The sequence below is a fragment of the Eupeodes corollae genome, chromosome X (genome assembly GCF_945859685.1).
Source record: "Eupeodes corollae chromosome X, idEupCoro1.1, whole genome shotgun sequence".
NCBI lineage: Eukaryota > Metazoa > Arthropoda > Insecta > Diptera > Syrphidae > Eupeodes > Eupeodes corollae.
Window position 1 is genome coordinate 4,930,972 of NC_079150.1, and position 18,654 is coordinate 4,949,625.

Genomic DNA, 18,654 nt, shown 5'->3' on the forward strand with positions numbered 1-18,654 from the left:
CTGGGTGTGTTTAACATGGTCAGGAACGAGAAAACTGGTGCAAATCGAGACAACAATGACAGCAGATGTCTACATTGATATAATCAATGAAAATCTGGAGGATGGTGGGTCCGGAAGATGACTTCATCTTCCAAAAAGACAACGACCCTAAGCATACGGCTAGGAAAACACAGGATTTTTTTTGTTCTTCCAAGATCAAACTGCTCGATTGGCTGGCTCAATCACCAGATTTGAATCCAATCAAGAATTTGTGGTCTATTTTGGACTCCAACCTCGAAAAAGGGGAAGCTACGAACAGCGACAGCTTATTTGAGACCATGCTTACATCCTGGGGAAATGTTGATCCCCAAAATTTAAAAAGTTTCGTGGAAAGTATGCCAAGGCGTCTACAAGCTGTTATCGAGGCTAAAGGAGGGTATGCGAAGTACTAAATAAGTTCAATTCCAATCTTTTATTGATTGCGTACTTTATTTTGTCCTATACAAAAAAATGAAATTTTGATTGATTTAAATATTTCTGTATCAATTTTAATTTGTTTAACAAGTATTCAATTGGAAAACATGAAATAAAAAAATCAATTTTCGATATTTTTTTTATTATTAGCTTATTATTTGTCATCCATTACATCCAACACAAAAATTACATCGGTGCGTACTATATTTTGTCCTGAACTGTATATCTCATTCAAATGAGTTAAGTTTTTGTCATTATATGGTATTCCCTTAAATTAGATAGATCTCTAAAATGAGACCGTTCAAATTCTTGTTAGATTTGTCTCAATAGTATTTTGCATATACGAATGCTGAAAGAAGCACAAAATAATGAGATTTTAGACTGAAATAGAACTTTTGCATACCACCCTTTATATCAGTCTATATTTTGTTTGGAGAACGAACTTTTGGCTTTCAGAACCGGCATAAAACAATCTTGTAAGTATTGCCGTTAGTTTTTGACAATTTTTTTTATTGGAGTCAATATTTTTATAATTTAGGGGCATCCCAAATGGGGGAATAAATATTTTTTTTTTTTCATTTTATTGAAGCTTGTATTTGGACCACCCTTTGCATATTTAGAATGAAGTTTTGATAGTACGAAAGACAAAGATAAAAAATTAAAATGTTGTGTCCTTCATTTTTTTCTTTCAAAACTGGTACAAACAATATATATAAAAATATATTAATCATGATTTATTACTTTTCTATTTCTAACCACTACCTGTACATTATGTCATAATTCAACAAAAATGTCGTTCGATTACCATCGAAAAATAAAGCGGACAATTATTTGTATGTACTCGTACATACCTAAAGGTACACGGATTATAAGATTAAAAGTGTGAAGAGAAAAAAGAAAACAAAACATAATCCCGCCTCCGGGATTAATTTAATTTCTCGAGACGTTGCGTTTCCATTTCAATTCTTTTTGGGTGTGCCACTCTCAAGCAAAAATATTAATTTATATCAATGCTTGTTCCTCTTTTCGACCTTTTTTTTTGTTTTTTTTTTTTTTTATTGTTATTATTAGACAAACAAAAACATCATCTTAGTTCTCGCATCTTTTCATTTTTTAGTAATTCTGATTCACATTAGATTGCGTTTGATTTTTAAACGTATTTGATAAATTAAGAGATATAAATTGTAAAGATACGAGGGCATTTTCGTAGGCCGAAAATTATTCATCACTTTTATTTAATTTTGAGTGATATTCATGATGTAGGGTTCTATTAAAATACTGTTAAGTGCACTACGAATAATGTTACGAGCATTACATTACACAAAAAACATTTTTATTTTACTTATCACGGACAAATTAAAATCCTCTTACCTTCAGCTTGGCGAAAAAATGAAGTTTGAATCTTAATAAAAAGAAGGAACAATCATTCGGTATTTATGCATATGTCAAGTTTGTTGTGTCTTATTTTGTTAAACAAGTAAAATTCTTAAAGGTTGTTAAACAAAACGATATAACATATTTTTTTGAAGAATATAGTATATTATTCAAGAATTTTTCAAGAAAGTGTACTTGAGTCTCTTTCGACCCTGTTAAAATGTTTTGCTCTGGTCCAATATAAAAAAACTGTTAAGGACGTATAAATAAAGCTCTTCACTTAAATGGATTGTCGGAATTTTTTTCCAAAGTTGATACCTGATTTGCCTAAAATATACTATAATAGAAAAATACTATATACACGAAAAATCAATATTTTGGAAAACCCCTTAACTTCCCCTTAAACGTTTGGTCGGAGAAAAAAAGTTATATCTTATGATTTAAGTTTAGCCAAATAAAAAATGTTTCCATTTTCCATTTGAAAGTTATTTAACCTAGAAGCATTTATTTCACTGGCCGACAAGGTTTTTCTGGGTTTTAATGACCTTACTTCAAATCCGACTTCAGAAAGTAGTAAGCTTATAGCAAGCGTCAAACTACGATTAGTTGTTAGTAAAAAATAATACAATTATAGCCTAACATACGCACAAAATACAAAACATAATTAACATTTAACTATTACAGAACAAAAAATAAAATGAGAACGTTTACGATAGTGGAGCGCTGGTTCTAAACAATGTTTTTAATCCCACATTATTTAAATTTCTTTCAAACTTATGTATCAAGTTAGGTTTTTAAGATATTACTTTTTAAAATTCGAACACAAGGCTTTTAGAGGCTATCTAAATTTATGAAGTCCTTTTTTTTCAAATCTATAAACTTTTTTCTTCGATATTCAGTTGAAGTATTTATGTTGTTTCATATAATATTCGAAAAAAAATCTTCATAAGTTGTAAGATTTCACCTGATTTCCAAAAACGTTAAACGGGTTTCATCAGAAAAATGCAAAACGGCTTGAAAGTAACGAATCTATTGTCTAATTATTTGTATTTTGTTAAGTTTTAGAAACATATTAACACTAAATAAGATTTTTGTCTTGTTTTTAAAAACGCTAAATATTTAGGCAGACAGAAGAATGCTATGCTTCTTTTGATTTTTGTAAACAATACCCGTGTTTTGTTGTTTTTGTCTTTCCATAATATAGTAGGATTTTACACGAATAACAAAAATAACACCGATAAAAGTTAGAGTAGAATCTTACTATGGATGGGGTTTTGACATTTATACGAGTCTTAAATGGATCTTTTGTGATTTCGTACTCAAATGTTGGTACGATTGATATTGCATTTTTATCTCGATGGCTGTGTTCGTTAGTAGTTGTGTATTTGGAATCATGTGTGTTTTCCATTGGGGAAAAAATCAATCTAAATATTACTGTTGATATTATTTAGTTTTGTTAGTGAAAATGGACTAACTGGGCTTATTTTGCAAGAGAAAACAATAGAAAAGATAATTAAGTTTTTCTGTGTTTCCACCAAGGGTTTATCTCAGTTCAGATCAAATAAATCTTTTTGGTGTTTTCACCGCACGAGAGGATTTAAAAATGATTAAGTTTGACATCACTTTCTAAAATGGGAATGGTGTTTCGATGTTTCTTATGAAGTGCAATTGAGATAGTTTGATTCGTATTTAACAATAAAAAACTGAATAGTTCAGCACCATATAAGAATACGCTACCTACTCCATGTGCAATTTTTGTTTTTTGAAAAAAAGCTATATTTTTTGTACACAAACATGCAAATAAATGGACCATAATGCATTATCTGTAAAACCAACTCCTCCAAACATTGAGGCGAGCTTCAAGCTCGCTTCAACACCACAAGTTAATGTCGTAGTCTACGAACAAACCCCCTGCGTGAAGGAATTGGTTAATTACTTTTTTACAGAATCTCAATTTCCAGATGTTTTCTTAACATTTCTTCTTGAAAATCGTCCGTTTTATTAGTTTTAGTTAGTTTTTTTGCTAAGTTAATTTAAACTTTTGATTTTCAAAAAACTTTCTTTTACTTGTTTTTTTTTTTTTTATTATTATTCTGACAGATCTTCTTTCAGTTGTACCAGTTTTTAAATACAAAAATCTGTCTGCTGCGGATTGTTTTGTTATCTATTTCTCACTGTACTATATATGGAATACCAAAAAAACGCTCTTAATGTAAAATATTCAAGACGAGCAATACAAATCTTATCTATCTTTTTCAAAACAAAAAGAAAGTTTTAAACTAAAGGTTTGCTCAAAACTTCATATAGAATCAATTAAAGACTCTTAACTAATACAAATTTCCAGAAACTAGATATTATACTAAAATGATTTAAATTGTATTTAGAAAAGAAATATTTGCACTTTCCAAAACTCATTACACAATTTATTGTTGAGTCATATTTTGAGTATTTACTAAACCTCATTTTTGGCTGTTTTTAGCATTTTAAAAGTGGTGTATTTTAAAAACACTACGAATTAAGGACATCTTTATCCTTTAGAAAACTAATATTTCGTTTGAAGGACAGAAAAAAAACAATGCAATTTTATCGACCAATACAACGAAAAACTTGATACCTTTTGTGCTCGACTAATAGACTAGCTAATAATGTCTGTTCGAATTATTCAGAATCGTGAAAAACGGTGTCTCTATTTTGACTGGAGTAAGATATGTTGTATTTATGATATATGTACTAACGTTTTTAATTTGTATGGACCAAGATATTTTTAAATGCCTGTAACTTTGCCAAACTTGGACAGATTCTTGATTTGTATATTGATCTGAAAAAAATACATCTTTCAAATCTGGCTCACAACATTTTTTTTATACCTGATGTCCATTTTATGCGTTTCCATTCGAGTCTTATAATGTTTTAATCAACAAAAATATATTGAGTGTTTTAATTTCGTTCTTGAAGTTAAGTATTTTGTTGCCTATACTAATTTGACACATAAATTTTGTAGCAAAAATAAAATTGGAACGAAGTCTTATTTTAGAACATTTGGTATTTTAAAGTTATGTTCTTACAACGTTCTTTGTCTTTATATTTGGTATAATTATGTGTTCTAAATTTTGAATGTTTTTTTTTTTGTAATTCTGTAGTGAAAAGATGATGATACCTACTATAAAAATTAGTTTTTTAAAATTAAATATTTTGAACCCTGAAACTCGATGAAGATATATTGATGATAAATATTAGTGCAACATCTCAAATAAAGTTAACATATCTATATCTTCTCTGTTAGGTGCTTTTGTATCACATTTTAACATACCAGCTATCTATTTCCTATCAAAATAAGTCTATCAAAAGCCAAACCCATCCTTTCTTGGAGACTCAGAATACGTTGTACACAAAGAGATACCTGACATACTCAAAAAGAATAATCTTTTCTCATCAGTGCCAGTGCCGTTCGGTAATAAAATCTAAATTCATGTTTATCCCAAGTGTATTTTGTGTTTTGTTTGTTTTTGTTCATTTAATATTTTTATTCTTGTATATTTAAAGGAATACCAGCCTATCTTTGAGCTTCATCTCTCCGCTGTCTCTATAGCCATCCTCTTGCAATAGCAAAGAGGCACTTAATCCATAAACATATTGAATTGCCATTTTGAGAGCGCGCGCAGAGGTTACAGACATTAAAAAAAAAACAACAAATAAAACACAACAAAAATTGCATCACAAAGATGCAGAATGAATAAAGATGGATAATCTTTTTCTACTGAGAGAAACAAGAACTAAGAAATAAAACTCAAAGAAACATACGAAAAACCAGATAATAATCGAACGCGCGAGCGCAAAAAACCATGGCGAATGAATTATAACATAAATCTTTTAATGTCTCTACAATATTCTCAATACTTGCAATTAAAAATCGATTCTTAAATGCACATACGTCACAGGTACTCTATATCTCAGTGTGCAAGTATATCTACTCTTACCTATCTAAGTATCTATCTATGCTCGCGCGCGTCCCTGCAGTCGGGCCCTAGCCTGTCCTTGGTCCTTGCCTGCATTAATGTGGTATGTAAATGCGCACAGGTATTTTTTTGTGGTATGGAATCGAAATATCATCCCGAAAGAACAAGCCAAGCAAAAACAAACAGAATCACTATCCAGCGAAAATATATCATGAAAAAAAAGATACAAATATTACATGGAAGCTTTCTTTGCAAAAGCAGCACTAATGCTGTCGCGGCGCGTCGCGGCGCCCGCCGCTGCTGCTGCTGCCCGTCTGTACTTGGGCGCAGTGCAGACCGCCCGCTCTTAAGACTTTGTTTAGAGATATTTTCTGTGCGGTGGTCTTAATTTTTTTCAATTACAGTCGACGAATGAATCTCAAGAAATCGATTCTTCTTCTCTTATGGTCCTGATGCTGATGGTCATGAGCTGTATTTTGTTCCTGATGCACTATGATCCTCATCCTGTTGATGGTATGTGTAACACAATTGAACAGTTGCTATGCTTGGTGCTGACGCTGATGCTAATGCTGATGCTGGGCTGGCGCATTTTCATTCATTCTTCGTTTGGGAGTTTTGCTTATTTTCTGTTCTAAGTAAATTTGATTTCTATAATCGATAAGAATTTAAAGAAACAAAAGAATGGAGGAAATGGATATCAAAGCGGATCTGGGATCGCGCATGTAGTCAATTTGAGTGCTTTCAATTTCATTGAAATTAAGCCGGATCTATGTACCTACATATATGCATTACATGCATGTAGTTAGTTGTGTTAGTGAAAAAGTCACACGTACATATAGTCATAATCAAAATCCTTAATTTACTTTTAATCATTAATTGATCATGTGTAAATAATAATTCCATGTTTGAATTCATAAAAGTGCATCGCAAATCGTAAAAACATACTTTTGATACAAAAGTTAAAATAAACCAATGAAAACTCGTGGTTGATTTCTTGACGCAAAAGGGTGTTTTTTTTCCAAGATTTTTCAATTTTGTTTTGCCAATTTATAATAAATAGACTTACTCCTAGACGAATTTTGCAGATTGTGAAAATGTATTACCTTAATAATGGCTGCGTTCAAATCAATCAAAATAATCGTACAGCAAATCGGTAATCCAAAAAACCATAGATTGGTTCCAAGATTTTTTTATTGAAGGTATCTTTTACAAAAGATAGAAACCCTCAGCTTCAAATTTGTTCGCGTAAAAGCTATACCAATCACCTATTGAGTACTAAATGTGAGAGAGTGTGTGAAGTACGTCTCAAAAATAAAACACAGCTTTACTCAGCTTTTACCTCACCGAAATTTTAAGTTTTTTTTCGAAAATTTAAGGACATGTTTAAAAGCTATGAAATCGTAACCAAAGGAATCTCCAGTGCTAACTTAGTTTTTTGTTTGTCATCTTGCTTTTAATTTTATATAAAATAAAATAAATTTTATCGAACACATATGTAAATGTTTCACTATATAACGTACGGAGTGGGGCATGGTTACTTCCTTATTTTAATGAATCATAACACAAAAAGTATTGCCAATTATGATTTAATTCTTTTTTTCTGTGTATAGAAGTACATTTAAAGTTTTGTTTTATTTGGTTTTAGAAACGCCATCTCGAAAGTGGCCACCGTTCTCATCAATCCACTGAGATAGTCGGAATTTGAAATTTGTTCCACTTTTTCCAGCATATTTGTGGTAATGTCGGCGATAACAGCACGAAGTTTGTGTTTGGGGGAAGGGTGTTTGTTCGATCATTGTATACCAACGATTAAAGGTAGCCTCAAAGGCAAAAATCACATGGGGCTACATCGATCGTTCTGGCCAATGAATATCGCCTCTAAGAGAGTTGAGCCGTTCGGGGAAGTGTTCACGCAAAATATTTATTGACCTTCTTGCCGTGTGAGCTTTGGCACCATCCTGTTAAAACCATGCTTCCCCTACATTCATTTCTTCAAGTTTGGGCAGACAAAAATCCACAATCATGCTGACATAACGTTCAGAATTGACCGTAACTGCTCTTTCATTCTCTGCAAAGAACCATGGGCCAATAATGCCGATAATGCACACCAAACAATTACACGTTCTGTATGCAGAGGATGCTGATGAAGTTCTCACGGGTTAGTAGGGCTCCAATATCTCATGTTTTGTTTTTTTTTTCACACATCCTGAAATATGGAAATGTGCCTCGTCACCAAAGAAAACAAGGGTGTTCTGAGGCTGGTTCGCGTGGATAAAGTTGTTGCACACTGCCAATTTGTATGGGTGAAAATTAAGTTCCTCATGACAAATTCGTCTCACTGTGCGACTAGAAATCCCTAATGCTGCCGAATGTTTGTGTGTAGATCCCCTAGGGTATTTCAAAATTGCCGCCCTTACCCTTTCTATGTTTTCTGGCGTCCTGACGGTTTTGGACACTACGTGTCCACCCACAAACAAATCGATTTCCGATTAGGCACACAACCTGCAGGTGCGGTATTGAAATGGTTTCTGAAAGCACGATGAATTGCGATTATCGAACGACTGAAAGAAAAGTAGGCCTCCACGGCGAACACGCGCTCTTGGTTTGTCCACTGCAGTGTTGGCACTGAACTAGTCATAACGAGACCCTTAGATAACGTGCTTTCGAACAAGTCATAAACCAACGCTCTACGAGTACTATTAATAACCGCTCAGTTGCGAGAGTTTCAGTTAAGGAAGTAACCACGCCCCACCCTGTATATTACGTTGAAATGTTTTAATAAATTTGATAAAGTTTAAAAAAAAACATATTTTTAAATTTATATTTTTTTAATATTTACTTTTTATTTTAGGCGTCTTTCGCATACTAATTGATCATTTGAATGATTTTATTGCAGATGTAAAAATGAAGCATTTTGGTGATATACGACAAAATTCAGATACAAATAACTTAATGCATTTAATGTTACCATTACACAATACAATTTTGTAGCCAATATTCTAGATCTTAAAATGACTGAATCAATAAGGTGCCGCATAACTCTCAACCATTCATGTGTGTGAGTAATGTTCTCAGGAATGGAGGTTGTTCAATTAATGAACGAAAAGCTAATCATGGCTTTATAGTGGTCACCGCATTGACTACAATGATCTGGAAAGCGTTGTTTTTAAAACTTTAAAAACTTTAAATATTTAGGAGCTTTAAAAATATATTGATACAAATTTAAATTGGAAAACACATACAGATGTTTTATCTGTTGAGATTCTTCTGCTCATGAGAACCTAACCTCTTTTTCGCAGCCTACGGGCACTTCCAACAACAGATCCTTAAAGTGTTGAGGTATTTTCTTAAGAATTAAAAATCAATAATACGATAATGTTAAGCATTCCCTTTGTGAGGAAAACCCACTTCTTTAGCCTCCTTAAACAACTTTCTTTTGAAATAAGAAGATAAACACACATAAGAACATCACGGTGTGCTCCAAAACTCAGGAGTTATTATCTCCTCTTAACAGGATATTTTTTGGCATTGATTGAGAAACTTGGAATGTATATTATTTTTCTGAAAAGTATTGGTTTTCTTGTTTAAATAAAAGAAAAAAACTTCTTTATTTTGCAGTTTGAAAGAATTTTTGTGACATAGTCTTTTTTAGAGTTTCTAAAACTCATTTATTTTACATTTTTATCTCATGGAACTTTAATTAGGTTAATCATTATTGACAATTGGTTTCACCTTTCGACTTTTTCAATGAATTTATTCTAGAAATTGAAGATTGAAGAATTCAATTTTGATTATCATTGTAAATTGAAAAATGTATGATAGAAAATAATTTGATGGCTGTTTGTTCAACAAAATTGTAAAATCAAAACAAAATAAACAGTTTAAACGAAAAATAAAATAAAACTGATGACACTAGCGCTGGCATTACATTTCAAAACTCAAAACAATTAATTGTAAGACCCGTTCTTTTAGTTTACCCTAAGCTCAATTTTGGACGTGCTGTTAAGTACACAGACTCCTTGTTTCCCAGACTACAAAAATGTGGAATACTTTACCAGACCCAATATTCACATTCAATCCTGAAAGGCTGGTCGTTTTGGAATGTATGTATTTCAGAATGTGTTTTCACACTATAAAATTACTTTTCACAATGGTTAAAAACACACCCAGGGAACATGTTGAACAGTTAAAATGAATTGGCAAAAGGGCAACGATAAGCGATTTGCACAGATTTTCTGAATAGATTGGGTATAAACTTTGTAATGTTGTCTTGTCAGTATTATTATTATTAGAGGTAATATAAGTAAAGTAAGGTATAGATTAAAAAAGAGTTATCTGGGGCTATTTCGTCAGAATTACCAAAGTTTCAGTACTTACCACACAGTCAAAAGCACTTTAAAAAATGACCAAAAAAGTTGCGTTATAACTCATGCATTATGACTTGATATGTTTTTTGAAAACGGAAAGAAAATTTGAAAAAAAAAATAAATATTTTAATTCAATACATCACATTATCAAGTGTATCCCACGCTTTTATTATAATTGCTTTGAAGTATCTGACAACAAGAAACAAGAATTACAAAAAAAGATAAAATATCTCTTGAAATATGGTAGATTCAAGTGATTTTGGTTTCATTACTTTGTAATGATTTCTGCCCTCATTAATCAATTTTAATGAAAAAAAAAAAATATGGAAAAGAAGATGAATTTACTTTTGAATCACTGTTGTTTTTTGTATATACTTCAAATTGAGGAAGTAGGCGGCTTAGTTTAGAAAGCTTTAGTTATAGGTAAATTATTTGAAGAGTTTGTCAAGCGCAATATGTATGAACAAGAACTTCAGATGAGAATTTCTTTTTATTTTCGATTTTGTTTTTAATTTGTTATTCTTACTTTAATGGCGTGAAAAGACATATGCCTATTTTTTTCTTATTATATTGTTAAATCGTCGTTGTTAGTTTCATATACAAACAATAAAAAGGACATACGGCAAGTTTTTTTTTTCAAACCAATTTTGATGACACGGTAAGGAATTCTTGAATTTAGGACCAAATCTTCAGCAGTTGTAAGAAAAATTACCCATCCGCCTAGTCCAATTTGGGAATTTATTTTCTAATATTTCGACCGGTATTATAACGAATAAATGTTTTAATGTTGGTTTCTGCTATTAAGACTCATTAACATAACTTCACCGAAAATAGTTTAGAGGCGTCAAGCCGCACGATATAGACCATCTAGGACTGGCCCCATACGTGAAATAAACTATTTACCGAACTTGACTTTTAAATATTTTATTGTTACGTAATGTGTTTTGTATGGAAGTGGCACCGTCTTGTTGAAATCAGATTTCATGCTAAAAAGTTTGTTACTATCGCACGGTAGCACTCAAAACGTCCGGTAATGTTGCGATTCGCAACAGTCCAATTATTACTTTTGGATGCATTGGTAGTTCTTGCAACGATTTTGGCTGCTTTTCACTACAAATATGAAAGTTTTGCATATTAACGTTAAGATTCCTGTAATGAGCTTCGTTGTTAGACACAAAAACAACAACAAAAATTCAGCGTTGTGGTAGGTCGTTCGGCTTCAATTCCTGCATCAGTTGTATTTGGAATTGCTTCCACAAAATTTTCTACGCAGTAGAAAGGTAGTAGGTCTCCAACCTTGTCAACATTTTTGAACTATTTTTCAAAAAAAAATTTCTTGATCTTCTTCCAATTTAAAAATTTTTAAAATTTCTATTGTTATTTCCGGGAGCCGTAGTTTTGACTTAGTTCTTTATTAGTAATAATTTACATAGTCAATTTTTAAGTGCCCGCGAAGATGCAGAAAGTGAACACATTTAGTATCATATTGACATCACAATATTAAATGGATCAACCCCCGGGGTTTTTAAAGAAGAAAATTTCATTTTTTTCTCTGGTCTACTATTTTTTCAAGAAAAAAAACCCTGATGTAAACCAAAAGGGACATTCTTTCCTGAATCCAAGTTGGTAGCGCGGGCATTTTAAGCATGTCAAATAGGGCAATCATTTTGAGTCTGATTATATTAGTTCAATGTTTATATCACTTAGAAATCGAAAAATAAGATATGGCAACAAGCTGTAAAACACAGCCAATTATGGCTTATTAAATGATATATTTCCTGGTCGAACTATTTCACGTTGTAGATGCGTCAATTGGCGATTTGACGCCGTTAGATTTTTTCTCAGAATTTTAGACTCATTAAAACCCAAAATTACTCGAACCGAGATACCGCCCAAAGTGATTGAGAACTATTTTAAAACAATTGTATTTTACGAATTTGAAGACACATTAATTTCGGGTGCATTATCAATAAAGTGCCGAATCATCTCATCCTTTTGCTTTTAAATTGTTTCTTCTCTTATTGATTTACAATTTTTGTAAAAAAAACCCATACCGAAAATCTCTTTGATAAATAACAGGAAATTTGTCTTTAACAATAATAAACCATTTTGTGGTGGATTTTGACACTTTCATATTTATTGTTGAAGCACAATGTAAACCAACACTTTCTTAAATAGAACGTTTATGTTACGTGACAAATTACAGCCAAATTGGTCTTTCGGAGAAAATAATGACCTAAAAAATATAAGAAAACTGTAGGTTTTGGGTTGATAATATTTCTGTAGAAGGCCTGACCTGACCTCATCATAGTGGAGTATCTTTATGAATAGAATAAAATAGGTAGTAAAAGCGCGTAACCCATCAGCACGCTCTTTCATAATTATTTATTTTATTTTATTTCATAAAATCGAACATGTTATTTTCATTAAATTAACTCCATTAATGAAAATTAATAGTTTATACAAATTTATTTTTATTTTGAATTAAGTTGCTTATTACTTATTATTATTTTTCTTATTTATTTATTATATAGAAGAAAACAATCATGATGGTTAGTGCGTTGGACTGTACCTCTTGCGAGGAATTGACAAATTCTCTAAGAGTAATTCTTGTCATGAAGAAGTGCTTTCTCAAGTAAGCCGTTCGGATTCGGCACATAAACTGTAGGTCGCCTCCATCCCTGCAATTACTCACACAGGAATGGTTGAGAGTTCAAATCACTAGGCCCTGGTTCGCAACGGACTGTAGCGCCACCTAATTTATGTATTTATTTATTTTATAAAAGAAAACAATTGATTGTCGTCATACTTCGTTTTTTTTAAGAAGAAGAAGATTTTAATCACTCTCAAAGCATCGTTGGAGTTAAACAAAAAAAAATAAAAGATAAAAATCATTTTCCAATCCATCTAAAAATCAATGTCAAAATTTCTAAATTACCAACTCCAATCAATTAGTAACTTAAAAAACAACGCATTATGCAATATAGAATCGTGCACTTATCTTTAAAAAGAAAATTCCACAACCTCCCCAACAACAACAAAAAACGACAGAAACTACCCAGCAGAATATTTCAAAAAAGTTATACAATGGCGATTTACTATGGCCAAATATACAAAAATATCATATTAAATTCAACATTGCTACAACCTTTAAAGAACAAAAAATGGGTTTTCTTTTCTCTAATAACAATTAAAACATTGAATTGATATCCCAATTTTCTTGAGAGTAGTTTTGTGGTTATCTATGAGCATACTGAAAACTAAAATCGTTATTTTCCCCTAACGGCCTACTATGCGGGTAAGAGTTTATGCCTGGACACATAATCATATATTTGTGAATACATTTCTTTTTTGAAATAATGCAATAGTTTTAAATGAAAAATAAGACAACACCATTTTTTTTAAATTAAAGCCCAATTACCAATTGCTACCAACATAGAAGCGTTTGAGAGTCCTCTGACAAAATGAATTTTTTTTTGTATATTGTTATATTGTTATCATAAATGATCATTAAAATATTTTAAGTCTTATTTGATAGGCATTTTGACTGATCGTAATATGATAAAACTTAAAATTCTCTTAGAGAACTTAAAATCTAGTATTAAACAGGAAATATCCATTTGTACAAGTTTCAGCTTCGAAAAAAGTGGCATGCATTTTTTTGTGTGGGATGATAAATATTTACAACTATTTATTATAATCCCAACTGAATGTTTCACTTCAAAATTGATATTTTAATCCAAGCAAGTGTGTTAAAAAAGTAGCAATAAGGTGCAAGATTATAACTGTGTGCGAAAAAAATAAAACAACTTTGTTTTCTTTCCATTTTTTGGGTCAAAATGGTTAGCAAATTCACAGAAAACTAAAATAAGTTAGAGGTCCACTAATTAGGCTATTTTTCTTGCAAATATTTTTGAATGCAAGGCATACAAATTACAATGAGAGAGGGAAAAAATCAAGTATGAGTACCTATGTACATAAGATAAAGAAGCTTTAACAAAGGAAAAACTTGGAACTTAATGATAAGTATGATTTTTCACACTTATAAAATATAATAACTATTTGTCGAAAACAAAGTGCTACCATGGGGTTATTTCAACATTAGGTTATAATATAAATTCAATAATTTTTTTTAATTTAGAATTTAAAACAAAAAAAATGTTTGTATTTTTTGTTTTTTGATAGTTCGGCTTGATTTGTCTATTTTTTTTTTTAATACTGATAACTGTCACATCACATATAATCAACAAATAAAATTATTTTGGGATTTTCCGTTCCTTAAATATTCCCAATACATTTTAGGCTATACAAACATTGGCGAACATCTTGCAATCGTCTAAACAACCACCTTTAGATATTTTCAAATGGAAGCGTATTGGAAACCCGCTTTTTAAATTTCAGTTTTTAAAAAATACCGAAAAAAAAGTTTTATAATCACGTCTTCTAAAATACCGATTTTTTGAAATCCCGTCTTTAAAAATCCCGGTTATTCAAAATCCCGCTTTTTAAAATCCTGAAAATTCCGACAATGCCGATTGTTTTTTACAAAATACGTGCATCTAACTAAATAACAATAGGAGACAAAGGTTTGAATGTTAAATTACTTATGTTACTTACTATAATAATATCGTAATTTGTTTGTTTTTACTGTACATAAACATTAATTTTTGTTTACAATATTAAATCTTTCACAAACAATACGCATCCTATAGCAAATCTACATTTTAATAACGGTTCTACCGCTCTAGTTGACTTTGTTAATTGAATTGCGTTTGTTTCTTTGATTTTTTTACTTTATATTTTTATTTTTATGTTTTATTAAAAGTTGCAAAGTTTAAATTTAAATTAAAACAATTTGTTTTGATTGCAAAATTGGGATAATAAAAAACGGGATTATAAGAAACGGGTTTACAAAAAGCGGGACTAGAAAAAATCGGGATTATAAAGGCACGATTATAAAAAACGGGATTTTGAAATCGGTATTGTAAGAAACGGGAATAAAAAAAAACGGGATATCGAACCCAACCCTTTTCAAATATTGGGCAGGATGTCCACTGATTGGATATTAGATGATGTTCTTCCCAAACAACATCATCAAAACAACAAAAGTCATTATTTTGAAAGAATTTGAAGTCTACAAAAATCGAAAGAAATAAGAAGTCATCGTTTGATAAAGAATAATTTAAAAAGGATGGAATGCATGAACATTATTGTTTAATTTTTTTAATGAATTATATTTTTTTTACAAATGTTTAGGCACGACCTGTTGTTTTCTCTCCTAAAAGATGTGTTAATAGGAAGATACAAAATTTTCGACAATTGTCAGCAGGTTGCCTCCCAAAAATATTGTTCAATGTTTGGATAAAATCAACCAGCTGTATAAACGAACACTTTTAACTTGATAGGAAATTTGCAATTGGCACCAATTGGATGCTATTGGAAGACTTTTTACAGTTGGGCCAATGTTGAAAGATCTTCCAACCGTGTATACTTAGCTTAAGTAGTTATTTTACAACTTATTCAATATGCACACGTGATTCACTAAAATTTTCACAAATCCCCCCAAGAGGTACCTGTGTAGAAAGTGTTTTTCTTTAAACATATACAAACTATAGGTAAACCAATATAATTCTTTAGGAATAAAAGATTGGTATTTCGTTTTCATAAACTAATAAACTTTAACTAAGAACACATTTAAAAGATATCATTTAATAGTCTTAACCGACTTATACTTTTTTCAACTTATTAAGCTTTTGAAATGCTGCAGTACTAAAGGTATATTAAAATAAATGTCTTATTATATGAATAATCTAAGGTAAGGTATAATAATTGGTATGAATTCCTCATTTTTTCTATAAATTATCGAGACTAAAAAATTATCATAAAAAAGAACAAAATTCAAACCGTTTTATTTTTATGAAAGCCTTGAACATTTTTCAACTTTTGCATTGTGATTTGTTTGTTGCTTCGTTTTCATTTATTTTTTTTTGCCTGTTGACTTTTATTTTTGGGTTGGTTTTCCTAATTATTGCAGTTGTTTACCTCAACGCAGATTTTTTTAAAATGTATTTTTACATTTTTTGTACGTTACGATTTTTGGTTTGTCTATTTTTAAATTGTATCTAATTGAATGTAGTTAACTTACACCCAAATAAATAAAGTGCCTGCAGCAAACAATAAAATTAAACTATAGATACAATTAAAAAGACAAATTTAGTAAGTAAATGCAAAATGAAAAGTGTTTTTTACTGAATCAAAGCTTTTACTTCAAATTGAATGACATTTTTGAATCGTAACAGTTTATAATTGATTAAATGTGGCATGTGCCTTTGAGTTCGTGTATTTTTGAATTAATTATATCTATAAAATAAAAGTCCAAACTTTGGTTAATTTGATCAAAAATTAAAATTGAACGAAAAATTAAATACCAAAATACTGATTTGTTTCCTTTTGCATATACGGATATTTTCAAGATAAATAAAATGTTAGCAGAAGAGTATATTTAAGGTTTTGGATTAAGACCGAGAATTAAAATATTATAATATGTTTTTTTTAATCTAGATACCTCTCCCATATTAATGTTCCAATCAAAAAGCTAATTGGTTTATGTTTTTGCCGCAAAATGCAAGTTTGGTATCCGAATAAAAATGATAAGTACATAACTTAAATAGACCAATAATTATTTAAGAAGTTAAGTTAAAAATGAGTTGAAACTGTATAAAGATGCCATACCTATATATAAATAATGTAAACCGAGGTTAAAACTATACAGAAATTCTTATTTAATCTTTAGTTTTATAATGTTATCATTACTTTTAAAACAGATATATTTGCGCAAAACCAGGGGCAGATAAAGCCCATTTTGAACGTTTATATTAAATATTCAAATAACTACATACCTACATTCCAACCTTAAGCTTATTCATTCTAGCAATCATAGCCAATGTAAACACCAGTGGTTAAAGAAAGTAACAGAAGCTTCCCTTATAACCTTTTCATTTTCAAACGTTGTTAACATAAAGGGAAAACATTATTTCACCTAACCATTGCAACCGATAAAGTTTTATAGTTTAAGTTATTAACAAAGTCCTTTACAAACCACAAACAATTTAATAAGAATATATTTAAAAAAAATCATTGATTTAAGTTTGATAACAGTTTTTAAAAATTGTCCCTTAGTTCAGAAACTTTAATTCGACAAACTACTGATCAAAAAATGACATCTTGGGTCTCGCACCTAGAGGCTAAGTCTACATTAGCTCATGCAATGTTTCTTGACCTAACCATAATGTAATGGGTTATTATCACTAACTTGAACTTTTAATCTGCATTTAATCCAGTTGATGGATTAAATTGATAAAATAGAGCCCGATATTTAAAAATAAACGACTCTTACCTTTTTTTAAACGCTATCATATTAGGTTTATATTCCTGATCTTGAATGCACTTAATTTATCTGTTTTCTTCAAAACTTTAACTGAGTTAATATGTTAGTTTGTAAGAAATATAAATATCAATTTTTACCATCTACCACCTCGTATTAAACAAAAATATACTGCCGTCGGTATCGTGTCGATAAATGTAGGCTAGTACCACATTTCAAAAATAACGTTTTCAATTACTTAATTTTTAAATTATTAATCATTTCAACATTTACTAATACTACATAATAAACATAAGTACATATGTACTTGTAAAAACAACGAACCTTTTTTCGAACGGACTTCTCAAAGTTTAATTCGCTTTACAAGGTGTATTCCATTAGTTTTGAAGTGTTTAAATTAATAAACAAAAAATAGACACTTGTTGAAGTCAAAATCCTCCGCACATGACTTTGAAGTCCTGTTGAACTTCAGACACTTTATTTTGTATACCTATAATTATAACACTTTTTTTGTGACAAAAACATTTCAACATTTCACTTAATTTAAGACAAAAAAAGTCATCCGTGCACAAAAGGATAAAGTAACGTATTTTTCAAAAATTGTAATTACTGATGGTACCTATGTCAAAATAATTGATCGTGTTAGACTTCCAATCCAATATATTTTCCCCTTTCACTTTTTTTTTATTTAAAATTAAAATATGTATTTGTTTGTGTATATTTGTTAAATTAATTATAATTAATTATAATTAATTGTTTTTTTTTCGGTAACACAACACGTATAGATAGATTTGCTCTGATCAGAACCCACACGACCGTGTTGACAACGTTTGACGGTCTAATTGAGCCGGCGGACTGGCAAAGAAATATTCTAAACAACCCTGATCACGATAAACGAATGAATTTATAATAATCAAATGTAGCTTAAAGATTCATTTTAATGTATTTCATTCATTTCATTACCAAGCCCAACCACCATCAGCAGGCCCGACCGACCCGACCATCGAGCCGAATGAATTATAAATGAATGAAAAAAATTGTAAAAAATGTGTAATCATCGTACGCTTGTTGTGGTATGTTGTGTCTCTATTTTACTCTATTTTACAACAACAACTCCGGA

At 30.6% G+C, this 18,654-nt stretch overlaps 1 protein-coding gene across 3 annotated transcripts in view; it reads right to left on the bottom strand.

Annotated features, from left to right (window-relative positions):
• Positions 1–18,387, bottom strand: part of LOC129953387 (uncharacterized) — a 39,705-nt gene extending 21,318 nt beyond the window's left edge. For 2 of the 3 annotated variants that reach the window (XM_056066544.1, XM_056066542.1), the window contains exon 1: positions 17,859–18,387. The gene's annotated coding sequence lies outside the window, so the exon portion shown is untranslated. The remainder of the gene's footprint in view (positions 1–17,858) is intronic. The other variant, XM_056066543.1, reaches the window with a different exon arrangement.
• Between the last annotated feature and the right edge of the window lie 267 nt (positions 18,388–18,654).